This window comes from Pteropus alecto, unplaced genomic scaffold, assembly GCF_000325575.1.
Source record: "Pteropus alecto unplaced genomic scaffold, ASM32557v1 scaffold52, whole genome shotgun sequence".
In the NCBI taxonomy this organism is placed as follows: domain Eukaryota; kingdom Metazoa; phylum Chordata; class Mammalia; order Chiroptera; family Pteropodidae; genus Pteropus; species Pteropus alecto.
Window position 1 is genome coordinate 1,706,658 of NW_006433941.1, and position 12,908 is coordinate 1,719,565.

Genomic DNA, 12,908 nt, shown 5'->3' on the forward strand with positions numbered 1-12,908 from the left:
ATGTGTCCATATTGGTTATGAGATCTTTTCCTTAAATGTTCACTGTACCTTCTTTAAATTTCTATTGGCAAAATTCATTTCACACAAATCCATTGCCATTTTGGTTAGCACCCCAGAGAAATAATCAGTCTTACAATTTTCATTAAAATCTGCTTTATGAACACATTCACCATAAATTTTATGAAATATAGGTGCATTTACCTGGATCTTACAGAACGAGTAAGGTTTAACCTGCTAAGCAAAATTAGAGCATGTTGGTGAGATTAGATGAGGATGAGCATAGGAACCCACACTGAAGTTTAGGTCCTGCTTGGTGAGCAGGATGTGGGAGATATGGATTGGAAGTCAATGTGTATGTCTATTCCTTTAGTCACAAGGAATAGAAAACACACACGAAAGCAGACTAAGGGAAAAAAGGAGGAGTGTGTATGTCTGTGTGTTACATGACAGATTTTGTGTGTCTAGATTCACAATATAAGGAATGCAATCAGTATCTATCCTTTTTCTCTTCTTTCTCTGTGAAGTCTCTAACCTGAGGCACCTTGTTGGGTTCCTAGCAGCTTCATCCTTGCATTTTCACAATGTTCAGTCCAAGGCAAGAGAGACTCTGTTTCTCCATGTCTCGAAGTCCCAGAATGGAGGCTCATTGGCCCTCAGTGCTCTGACTAGAACCAATCACTGTGGCCAAATGGTAAAAATGTGCTGAATAGCTTAGTTGAGGCCTGAGGTTGGCAAACTCTGTCATCTTTGAAAATAAAGATCTTTGAGAACACAGCTGTGCTCATTTGTTTAGGCATAATCTATGGCTGTTTGTGCTATTACAACATCAGATTTAAGTAGTTGCATCAGAGACTTTATGGCTTGCAAAGCTTAAAATATCTACTATCTGGCCCTTTATAGAAAAAAGTTTGCCAACTGGCCTTGGTCTAAATCATGTATTCTACCCTTGGAGAATGTGGTTGGAGTCAACTTCACCCAGAACACATAGGCTGAGAATGATAAATGTTTCTCCAAAATGTCCCCTAAAGAACACTGGCTTGCCACAGGAAGGGGATGAGAATGCTGGGTACTTGTTTGACAGGTGTTACTATGTTTTGTATTAGGGTGATGGCTTAGGGGTGGGGATACTGTGAGTTGTGGCTGGCTAGATGTTTGTTGAACTTCCTTATTTCTGGGGAGCAGGCACAGTTTAAGCTTTATTGGGAAGTTTTGCATTCTAGATTGTAAGGAAGATATTACCATGCTACTGAATTTGCATTCTAGATCGTGAGAAAGATATTACCATGCTGCTGAATTGCTAAATTTTAAGCACTGAGTTTGGAGAAGTATATTTTGTGACCTAAAGTAAGTCTAAAAGTAGATGACCCTGGAGGTAGTATTGAAGATAAGTCAAGAATAAGCATGGCTGGATGATAGGCAGGTAATTGACTAATCATCTGTATTGCCAAACTACTGTTGAATTAATCAGTGCTTACCAGGATAACATTCCTTAGTGGCCTGGCATAGGGACAATGTAAGGCATGGTCCTCTTCAATATTTTAAGTATTTTAGGAAAAAAAGGAAAATATATTCTGATTAAACCTATTGAACATAGCAAATGTATTGGATGGTGAAATGAACTCTTATAAAATTTCTGATCAGTGGTAATAATAGGTTGAAAAAATTAAGAGGCGATTTATCAAGAATAAACATCAAGTTCCCTGTTTAGGTAAAGCAAACAAGATGGAGGAGACCTGATTTAACACAGTCCATATGAAAAGTACCTAAACTGTCTGGTTGACCACAAATTCAACATGAGTCAGCAGTATAAAAATTAAAAAATAATGATGAGGGAAAGGTAGTCTTTCAAAATATGATGCTGGGTCAATTGGGTAACCATATGGAAAAAGAAAACTATCTTGACCCCTAACTCACACCATACACAAAATCAATTCCAGATGGATACAACTTAAATGTGAACAGTGAAACAATAAAGCTTTTAGGAAAAGTAACACAAGGGAACACCTTCATGACCTTGGTGGAGAAAAAGATTTTTTCTTTACCAGAATACAAAAAGTGCTAACCTTAAAGAAAAAAAAAATAGATGAAACTATTTTAAAAATTAAGAACTTTTTAAAGAGATACCATAAAAAAAAAAATGAAAAAAACAGCCAATAACAGGATGAAAGAAAATTCTGTCTCTTTCCTTCTCTCTTTATCTCTTGCTCTCTCTCACTTTATGTCCACTCAACCAAATACTTTTAGCCAGAAAAATAAAAAGTTCTGCAATTCATTAAGAAAAAGCCACAAACACCAACAGAAAGATGGAAAAAGACTTGACCAGACAATTCATAATAGGGACTATTTAAGACCACTAATTACATAAAAAACTGTTCAACTTTATTAGTCAAAAGGGAAATGCAAATTAAAACCATTGTATCATTACTATTACACCAGTCCCATCAGTTTTGCTAATATGAAAGAGACTGACAATATCAAGTGTCAGTGAGAATGTAGAGCAACACTGCTTGTTGGAGGGTAACTGGATAAAACTGCTTTGTGAAATGTTTCATACTATTAACCAAACTAATTGTATGCATCCTTTGTGACTCAGCAATTTGATTTATAGGAATATACACAAACAATAGCTCTTGGTTGTTGTAAGGCTTCCGGGAGAAAGCCTAGCACTCTTAGCACATGAATATAGCTGAATTCACTTTTTTATTACTTGGCCATTTACACAATAATCATCACTTTCTAATGAAGTATTGCATATATATAGCCTGTGTATCTAAACCCAAATGACCCACATCCAGGTCTGGTTATATCTTATTTGTTCTCATAAAGCAAAAATTATAAACCAGTGGCTCAGGAACCTGATTCTCTAGAAGAGTTGCCCAACTCAGTGCTTTATTTTTTAAAAGTTAGTTGCCACGTGATGTTACATAAAAATCAGAATTCCATTTTCTCTTGAAGTATTGGAAGGTCTGGTAATGCCAGTCTTCTTCCAACCCAACAGCAAAGGCCTGTCGCTAAGTCATAGCCACTGGCTTTCTTGCTGTGTGCTCTCCAGTTCCCCACAATCCCCACCTTTGCATCCTCCTTCATCTCAGGCTGCTTCACTCATTTATGTTCCTTGCCTGACCCTGTAGATTCATCGCCTCCCACCTGGAGCATCCCAAGTTGTTTTCAGAATCTCTTTTTTACTCTCTACCTTTATAAACTGAATTCCTGATTTATGTTGTGATATTTTCTCTCTCCATCTCTTCTGATGTCAGCTACTTTTCACATCTATGGTATTGTTCTTGAGATTAGGTATCATTCTCCTTTATACACAGCCAATTTTCCACATATGTCAATTTGATATTTATAAAATAGATTATTCACTAGTACACATAGGACTGGAGTAAAGCTCGTATTGGCAAGAGGCTATCAATTTCATGGGACTGTGATTTGGATAGGCTGATGCTTAAAGCAATTATGAAATTCTTTCTCTCTCATTGCTGATTTATTTATTAATTTAACAAGTATTTGTTGAATGGCAGACACCACTGCAGGCAAAGGGATGCAACAGTGAACAATTCAACATCTTTACCCTCTTGGAACTACAGCCTAGAGAAAGCAGACAGAAAATGCAGACACATAATACACACATACTTACACTTTACTTACGTAGTCATGCCATGAAAAGTTGCTACGAAGAAAAATTAATGAGGATAAGGAATAGAGTGTAATGCAGTATGAAAGAGGAGGGAGGGTGGGGCTAATAAGTGATAAATGAGGTGAATGAAGCAAGTCATTTGGCTATGGGAAGGAAAGTGTTCCTGGTAAGGTGGGTGCAAAGGCCCTGAGGCAGGAGCACAGTGGCACATAGGAAGAATGGTAAGGAAGTCAGAGTGGTACGGGCAGGAGCAATAGGGAAAATAGCAATAGGAGAAGAGGGAGGTTGGGGAGAGACAGGGTCGAATCCTGTGCAGACCTCCTTACACCAGCAGAGCCTTGGGAATTTCTGTTAAGTGTGTCGGGATCCATTGGTGGGATTCGAGTGGGGAAATGATATCCAGTTTTCATTCTTCATACTTTGCTGTTTCCTCTTTTCCTTCTTCCCTGTCTGTGCCTTCGGCCTGCCAGGAATTATTTTGCCCCATTGGGGGCTCTTAAGGCCTAAGAGGTTGCTTTTATATTCGAAAATGATAACTCAGATGTCCATCCATTTAAATGCTGAATGGAAATAAGTAGCTGAAAGTAAGTCATTTGTAATGTAATGTTGATAATAAAGATAATAATTTTTATCAGTGGGCATTTTGCTTAAATAAGTATTTATTTTGTCATTTGTGCTATTTGTGAAATAGGTAACCAATTATGTGTTCTTTCAAGGTATGTGGTGGCTTAGAAGACACTGTTCTCTGGTAAGATGATAGGAAGCTGGAGAGGTAAGAGTGTCCTGTGAATAGAATTTTTCCAGACCCAGCTCCGCTTGCATCATTAATTACTAGAGATCTCTCTCAGAGCCTTGTATTCTGTTGCTTGTCAATTCTGGTTTATAGCATTGTGATTTTCTTGCCTTTCTCCTGCTTTAATAGGTATTTAAAAGGGAACTGGAAACAATTTTAAACTGGAAGGTAGGAGTTTACTTTTAAGGAAATTTGCCATGGAATGTTAACTGAAGAAGGCCTATAAGTACCCATGAGTGCAATGGTGGTTAATGAGTGAGGGAGCGAAACTATGAGATGGGGGAAATCAGTGTAAATAAGCCTGGGAGAAAAAGACTACTGTTTTGGAGGAAGGACCAATATGGACCAAAGGTTAATTTTAACAGTAATGGGATATCCATAGCCTAGTTAAGGAAATGAAACCATAACTAGGTTAGGGAGAAATCAGAACATTACCATGCATATTTTGACTGAGGATGCTGAAAGAGGGCTGGGAGAAAAAAAGGCCTCACCATAGAGCCAGTGTGAATACAGCTTTGAGGATTGTCTTTGAATAGAGGGTGCTTGTGTCACTGAGTAAAGAAAGCCCTGTGTAGGCTGAAGGAACAGAGAGGTTTGGAGATAATGGTCCCTCTGGATTTTGTCAAACCGTGGAAAGGTGACCTGAGCAGGGCACCCAAGTGTCAGTGTTTGAGGGGTCCTGACTGATCACAGATGATTTTAAACAAAACCCATTTTCAAGTAATAAACTGAAAAAATGCAAATGTAGAGATTAGATAATAATTCTGTTGTCTTGTAAGGGTGGGAATTTCTTCCTCATTTTTTTTAATCTCTTCAACAAATATTTATGTAGTGTCTCTGATTTGACAAGCACTAGGCTGGTCCATGTAAACAAATAATTAAAATAATTGCAGACAAATGTGATAATAGAGATCTAAACAGACTGCCTTGGGAACATGTACCACTTAAGTTTATCACTTATTTGTACTTAGTTTCTTATGAATGTGTGTATACTGAAAGTAATCTTTTCATAAATCAAGAAACCTACTTTCCTCGTAGTTTTTTTTTTTTTTTTTTTTTTGTATCTGTTTCAAATAAAATGGAAAGTCTTAGCCTGATTTAGTGAATGTCACCTAAATGTCCCACACCTGCTGGCATCTGGGGTAATGAGGCAGGGGAACACAATAAAATTTTTGGCCAGAAGTATCTAGTTTTATAAAGGCATTACCTTAATCCTTTTATAGTAATGAAACAAATGACATTGACCATCATGCGTGGTGGTGATAAGACAGGTCAGGATTTCAGTGGAGGTAATGACTCGTAAAAATAAAATTCACACACTGGTTTTCTTGAAGAGTTCCTCAGTTCATTTTGCTTTTTGCTCATGTCTCTTGTTCATAAAATGTGGTCTGTTGCTCTTTGTTTCTTTTGTTTTTTTCCCCAAACCAAATCAATAGTGATGCATTGTCTATGAAATGCAGCTTAGAAGTTAATATGTCACAATATTGATATCAAATAATTCTAGACAATTATGTTGGGAAAGAGAAGTGTCAATATGTATTACAAGTAATGCATGAATCCATTTTTCTTCTAAAAGATCTCAGCAGTATCTGAGCATTCAAGCAAAACAGCAAATGAGCATTCTATGACAATAATATTATAGAACAGGGCATGGCCCCCTTGTTGTTCTGTTTCATCACCTGTTTTTTTATGTGGGGGTGGGACTATTCTTACACATTTTCTCTTTCTTATGAACTTTAGAATGAGCTGTTACATTCCATAAAGTTCTAAGGTGATGTAGTTAAGAATTATTTGAATTTGCCTATTAATTTTGGCAGAACTGAAATTTTCATGGTGTCTCTCCATTTATTTAATTCTTCTTTTATGTTCTTTGGTGATATCTCATAGCTTTATGCATATGGGTCTTATGCATTACTTTTAGGTGTTGTATGTTTCCTGTAGTTATAGTAAACAAAATATTCTTTCCTAAAACATTTTCTAGGAAGTTAATGCTGGTGTATAGAAAAATTCTTGTCGATTGATATTATATCTATCCACTTTGCTGAACACTTTTATTGATCTCATAGCTTTGGGTTGATTCTCTTAATTTGCTGGATTGATAATGTGACCATCTGAAAATGTAAATAGTGTTTTTGTCCTCCCTTCATCAATATTAAGATCCGTTTTTCATTCTCTTAATGCATTGATGTGACTGTACACTAAGTATAGTCTTGGGTGACAGTGGCAGTTGACATTCTAATTTTATTCTGATTTTAATGGGAACTTAATTTGATATTTGTTGTAGTTTTCTGACTGTTACTCTTTATTATATTAGGAAGTTTTCTTCTATTATGTGTTTACTCAGGATGTTTTTCTTTTTCTTTTGGTAATAGCTTTATTGGGGTCTAATTCATGCACCATATAATACTCCTATTTAAAGTGAACAATTCAGTAGTTCTTAGTCTATTCTCAGAGTTGTGCAATCAACTTCAGAACATTTTCATCACCCCCAAAAGAACCCTACACCCCTTAGCTGTCACCTCTCATTGTTGCTAGGAGTGGGGCTGGTGGCATATCTTCAGGATATAGAGATTCCCTTTATCTTCTGGGCTAACTACATTTTGGGGCTTTTTTTGCTTTTTTTTCTGTCCCTGCTATCCTTAACACTGCTCCCTTCTGATTAACACTGAAGAGGAGGGAGAAGAGAGAAACCGCTCTGGTGTAGCTGTGAAAGCAAGCTTTCTGTTACACTTTCAGTTCTTCTGTTTCTTGTGACCATCAGAACTGCTTCTTCCTCTGAAGAAGGCTTCATCTGTATGTATCCTGAACTGGGGTTTTCTCTTTGGGTTGAGGCTTGTTTAGATATGTTAGATCTGGTTCTATTTGCTTTATTTCTTTTAGGAATTGCTAAACATTTCTGGTCCACTGGTGGCATCCTATCATTTCCAACACTGTTACAATTTTCTTTTCCTTTTCTCCTCCTCCTTCTCCTCCTTTTCTTGTTTCTCCCTTAATAGTACTTGGGACATCATGGATTGTATTGCATGCTCTGCCACCATTTGACTACTGGTTGGCTTTCTGTAAAATTAAGATTTTAATCATAACCCTCTAGGAAAATTTCGTATCAGTTGTCTTTTCCAAGCACTTGAAGGAAAGTGGGTCTTACATATCTCTTTACCAACTTTGACTTATTCTTTTCTGATACTTCCACTGTATTTGCTAAAGAATATAATTGAGAAATATCTCTTGATTTCAATTTCTTTTTAACATAAGCGTCTTCTATAAGAGTACTCTAAAACATACAGTATTGATTATCGACACATACACATAGAGGATAATTGTCAGCCAAACAACTGTTCAAGGATTCTGGGTGCAACTGGACTTGGAAAATCTTAGTGAGAGTAACCGTCTCATAAATATTAAGCTACTGATGCCAGAAGAGAAAAATCTTGCCTTACAGCCAAGTAGTATTTCCTAAGTCGAGACAGCAATCCATATAATGTGGTGATGGGGCCAGAGGCTGTGGAATGTCTTGATCTTAAGTTTATTAAATGTTTTTTTTTTTTTTTTACCTTGTGGAGTAATTAAAATGCTAGCTCCAAAGCACTTGCCAGATAAGTATTCCAGGGAGTTTAATGATTCCTTCCAACATGTTTCCTAGTAATCCCACATGCTCTTAAATTATTCTCTCCCTAACCACCATTCCTTTTTGGTCTGTCACCATTTGTTAAAAAACAAACATGTCAGAATGGGCTTCTGCTTTGATGAACAAAAGCTTGGTATTTCAGAACTGGGAATATTCTCATATAATAGTGGAACTAGTGTAACCCTAGATGTCCATGCAGTCTGTAGGTTTCTGGGATTGTTTTCCCAGTAAACACCAATAGACTGTGCCCATCCTGACAGACAGCATAAAGTTTAGTCTAGCTAGTTTGGGGATTTCCGGAGGAAAGTTTATCCATTTTACAAATCCATCCTGACTCTTTCTCTCACTTCCCACCTCAGCCAGAAGCACCACACTCCTTACTCTTGTCATCTCATGACTAGTGGCTTGTGGCTATTGTTCTTTCCCCCTAATTCATCGAGGCATAGCTAAAACTATCATATTAAACAAAATTTTGCCAAAAATTTTGTGTCAGAGACTACTTGTTTTCCCCAATGTTTCTCATTTCTTTTTCACTTTAATAACAAAATCACAAGAGTTAGCTGGCTACATAGTCGGGGCTTAAACTATTTCCCATGCTTGCTTGCAGCTAACTTCTGGCCAGAAGAATCGAAACAAAGTAATAAAGCAGTGTCTACAACTTCCAAGCTGTATCCTTGAAAGGAAGGTGATTTTAATTCCTTCTTTACCCATTGGCTGGCATGTGGATGCATCAGCATGTGCTATAACAGCCTTCTTATACAAGATTGAAACCACTTGTGAAGAAGGAAGAACAAAAGGACAAAAGGATCTCAGGCCTCCAAAATTCTGGAGTCACAATATCAGCCTTAGACTGCTTAAACTTGAATGGAATGAGAGAGAAATAAACTTCAGTTGGGTTTTAGCTACTGCTCTTTTGACCTTTGTTACAAAATATGAACCATAAAATTTGAGATAATGAAATGGAATAATAGAAGGAAATTTAAGCTGGATAATAGGGTTTTCATAAGACAGAAAAGCAAGGAACATGTGAGATATTTACTAATAATTTTGAAAATTGAAGAAGAACAGTTAGGTTTGGAGAATTTTGAGTTGTTTATTTTTTGATAATTAACCTCAAAGGGAAAGGTTTCTGATATCCTTCTATGAGTTTGCTCTCACCAAAGGTCACATGAAAACTCTAACATTAGATAATAAAACGTTATTTTTAAACAAACATTCCAAAATTTAAAGATTTAAATTGCTACAATATAGGCATTATTAAAAAAAAAAAAGTTTTGGAATTGCTTTAAGACCATATGTGTAAGCCATAAAATCTACCATACTAATTAAAAGTCACACCTCATTTTGATATATATTGATATCACCTAACTTGATCCTCTTCCTAAATCAACAGGTTGAGCTCCGAATGACCTTTAGTTATTTCTAAAAATCAAATCTATCCTCTAAGGATATAGTCATAAGTCAATTTGAATGACAGAACCACAGTTTTGAAAATAATGTCAAAGGGAATTTCAGAAGTTCTGCAACCTCACTAAAAGAAGCATCCCTCTTCTCAGGGCAAGACTAAAAAAAGGTCTTTGCTTGGGGGAGTCTTAACTGATCACAAACATGTTTTAATCGGTTTTTCAATAACGAGGTACACTGGCATACCAACTGGATTTTATTGTAAATTCTACTTTGGTTATCATCCTGATGTCAGTGCTAAAATTCACGATGATACAAATGAGTTAGATCTGGTTGCACTTGAAATTTAGGTTTCAGCAGGTGGCCAATGGAGAGAGACATTTCACACCAAACAGAATAGGTTTGTAACTCTGCCTTAGAAAGCAGCTTGCCTATAAATATTTCACTCTGAGTCAGACAAAAGCCGGGTGGATGTGAGGCCACTTCAGACAAAAAGCAGATAAATTCTTGCTTAACATGTACCTGATGCTTTATGTTTTCTGCCCAGGTTCAGATTTCCTGGATCAAATGTCCCCAAGGCCTGTGAGGTCATGTGGTTCTAGAGACATAAGCTAAGCTTCTTGGTGTATGTTACAGAGAAGCCATCCCATTCGGGTGTGACTTGTCTAAAGGTAAGTGTTAATCCCAATCTGATTTCATGTGTGTGCAACAGCTGTTGAGAACATTAGGACCGCCATCTGTGTCCAATGGGGTGATTTCCTACCACTCAGCCTCATATGGCCCAAAAGTTAATTTAGTGCATATTGGGAAATTCCTGAAACAACATGAGACTTAACACCATTTTTTTTTTCCCATCAAATCCATGGAGTTTTTGTTGATATTTAGAGAGCCCATGGAGATGTGAAACTTCAGGGCTGAAGATGGAATGGTTTACTCATAAAATCTGGGACCCTTATTAGGAGTTTTTTTCTATAAGTTAAGATCATATGTTTTACCAAGAATGACCCCAATGCCATACTTGGAGTAAAACTGTCCTTGAACATTATGACCAAAATTCTATGTTCTCATTAGTGAATTTTTTCTGTATCCACTTGGTAATCTAGAGTACTATCTGACTCAAATTATGCATTTGCATATGAAAATCTTAATGACTTGGGTTTGCAGTCAATGATTTCGTGCATAGAAAGTAAAACTAAAAAATTCATGGAAACCTCGTATTAGAGTTAGTGTTCTCTGACCTCTCCCAGCACATCTCTCTAAAATTTTCTTTATTTTCCTCCATTTGTCATCCCATTCCTTCAGCACAAAGAAAATGTCTGCTTAAGCTGATTTACACCCACATGTGAGTAAAGGAGAGTTGATCTAAGCTGTAAGCCACAGTGAAGATATGAATTTGCATTTTTTAAAGTGATGCTTAGTATTTAAGCTGAATTTAGCTGAATGACTTGATCTTGTCATCCAAGCAGCTCCTGACATACCCATTCTCTGAGTTTTTTCAGAATGATTAGGATGGGAGAGGGCTGGTAACTTTCCACATTTCAGCTTTCCTCTTTGATTGATCCCGTTACAGCAGTTATATCTCTTTGAAATATAATTACTATTTGAGTTGTAACTTTTTAAAGCTACAACAGATAATATAGTCAATTCATGAATAACTTAATATATTTACATCCCTTTAAAATGTTGTAATAATCCAAACATTTATTTGATCATTTACTATGTACCAGTCAGGTTTGTTCCTATACATGTCTGGTTCTTTGTGTAGCTTTTTCACAAGACTACATGATATTAAATCCCTACTAAAGGACTTGGAGTGTCAGAGAACCACTGGTCTTTGCTTAGCATCTTTCATATCGTCTTCATTTATTGCTTCATGAATATCATTCTGCCAGACTCTCATGGATAGTCACGGTAGCTTCCTGATTGGTTTTTTGACTTTTAGATCAGGTAGTTCTGGAATCAAATTCATTTTACTGGAACTTTTCCTAGAAAGATATTCACCAAAAGCTATGTTTTATACACAGACTAACTCGAATCTTTGGAAACAGAGGCACCAGCAGCAAGCCCAAGAAGTACGGGTCACATCTTGTTCATCTCTGCATTCCCAGAGCCTAACATAGTGCCTGGCATAGACTGCCAGTGAGTGTTCCTTGTCAGTCAATTTGTTTCTCATCTTGACTGTCTCCTGGATTTTTACTTACTACTTCATCCCTATTACAATTCAATCGTACCACTCCTGGTCTCATGACCAATTTAACATGATACTGAAAAGAATAAAAATCTAACTGCTTCAAAAAACAAAAATAAATTTGTGTCTTCCTCACTTTAATATTCATAAGCGAGGGCACACACAGATGGGGAAACTCATTGGTATGAGCTTCCAAGTTTGGCATGTCAGTGTGTCCGTTGGGATCAGATGAAGAATGCGGGACTGGATTATTTTCCAGATCAGAAGACTTTTCTATAGTTGACAACCATGGACAACTCAGAGCAAGACTAGTCATGAGATATCAGAGAACGAAGACATCCTAAGTTTCTTTTCTAAGCATATTATGCCTCAAGACTCAGCATAAAGAAAGGAAGCCATAGAAGCAACCTGTCTCTCTTTGGTTTCCAGAATACATCAAATCTAAATAAAATGCACCAACAATCATTATAATGCAACCTTCTTCTCAAGTCCTAGCATCTGCAATGTTACTTGAAAGACAAGCCACTTGCTGCAAAGAGATTGTGGCCATTCATTTATTAACTTATATTTATTGAATGACCATTATGAAACAGGCACTGTGAATCCTTGGAATTTGTGAATTTGAACCCAGAAGCATGCATTTTTCTGGAATTTTGGGTGAACATAAATAACGATGTCACATGTATTCATTGACACTTACTTAATAAAACTTGATAGGCAGTGTAGCATAGGATTCTGGCTCAGTACTTTATAAATATGTCACTTTGGACAAGTTACATGGACCTACTTCAGTCTCTACTAACTAGAATATTAGTGCTCACCTCATAAGGTTGTTGTGAGAATTAATATTGTTAATACATGTAATGTACATAATAGTGCTTAATACATAGCAAGTGCTCATAAATGTTGGCCATCATTATAACAGAATTTAATATTAAAACAGTCCTAGCATTATGAATTTTGAATAAATTGCTTAAGCTGTTCAAGCATCAGTTTGTGCATCTACAAAATAAGGATAATAACACTTACCTACCTTATAGAAATGTTGTGATTCAAGTGAAACAATATATGCAGAAGTAGTCTATAAATAGCAACGTGTTTTGTATTTCAAAGTTATTTTCATTATGGTAAACTCTCAAAAGATTACTACAATGAAATATGTTTAATTCCCTAGGTTATACTTTCTGAGTTTAAACAGACATGAAAAACAAGCTCAATTCTTGGTAGAAGAGAAATTCATGATTACAATCCCACCAAA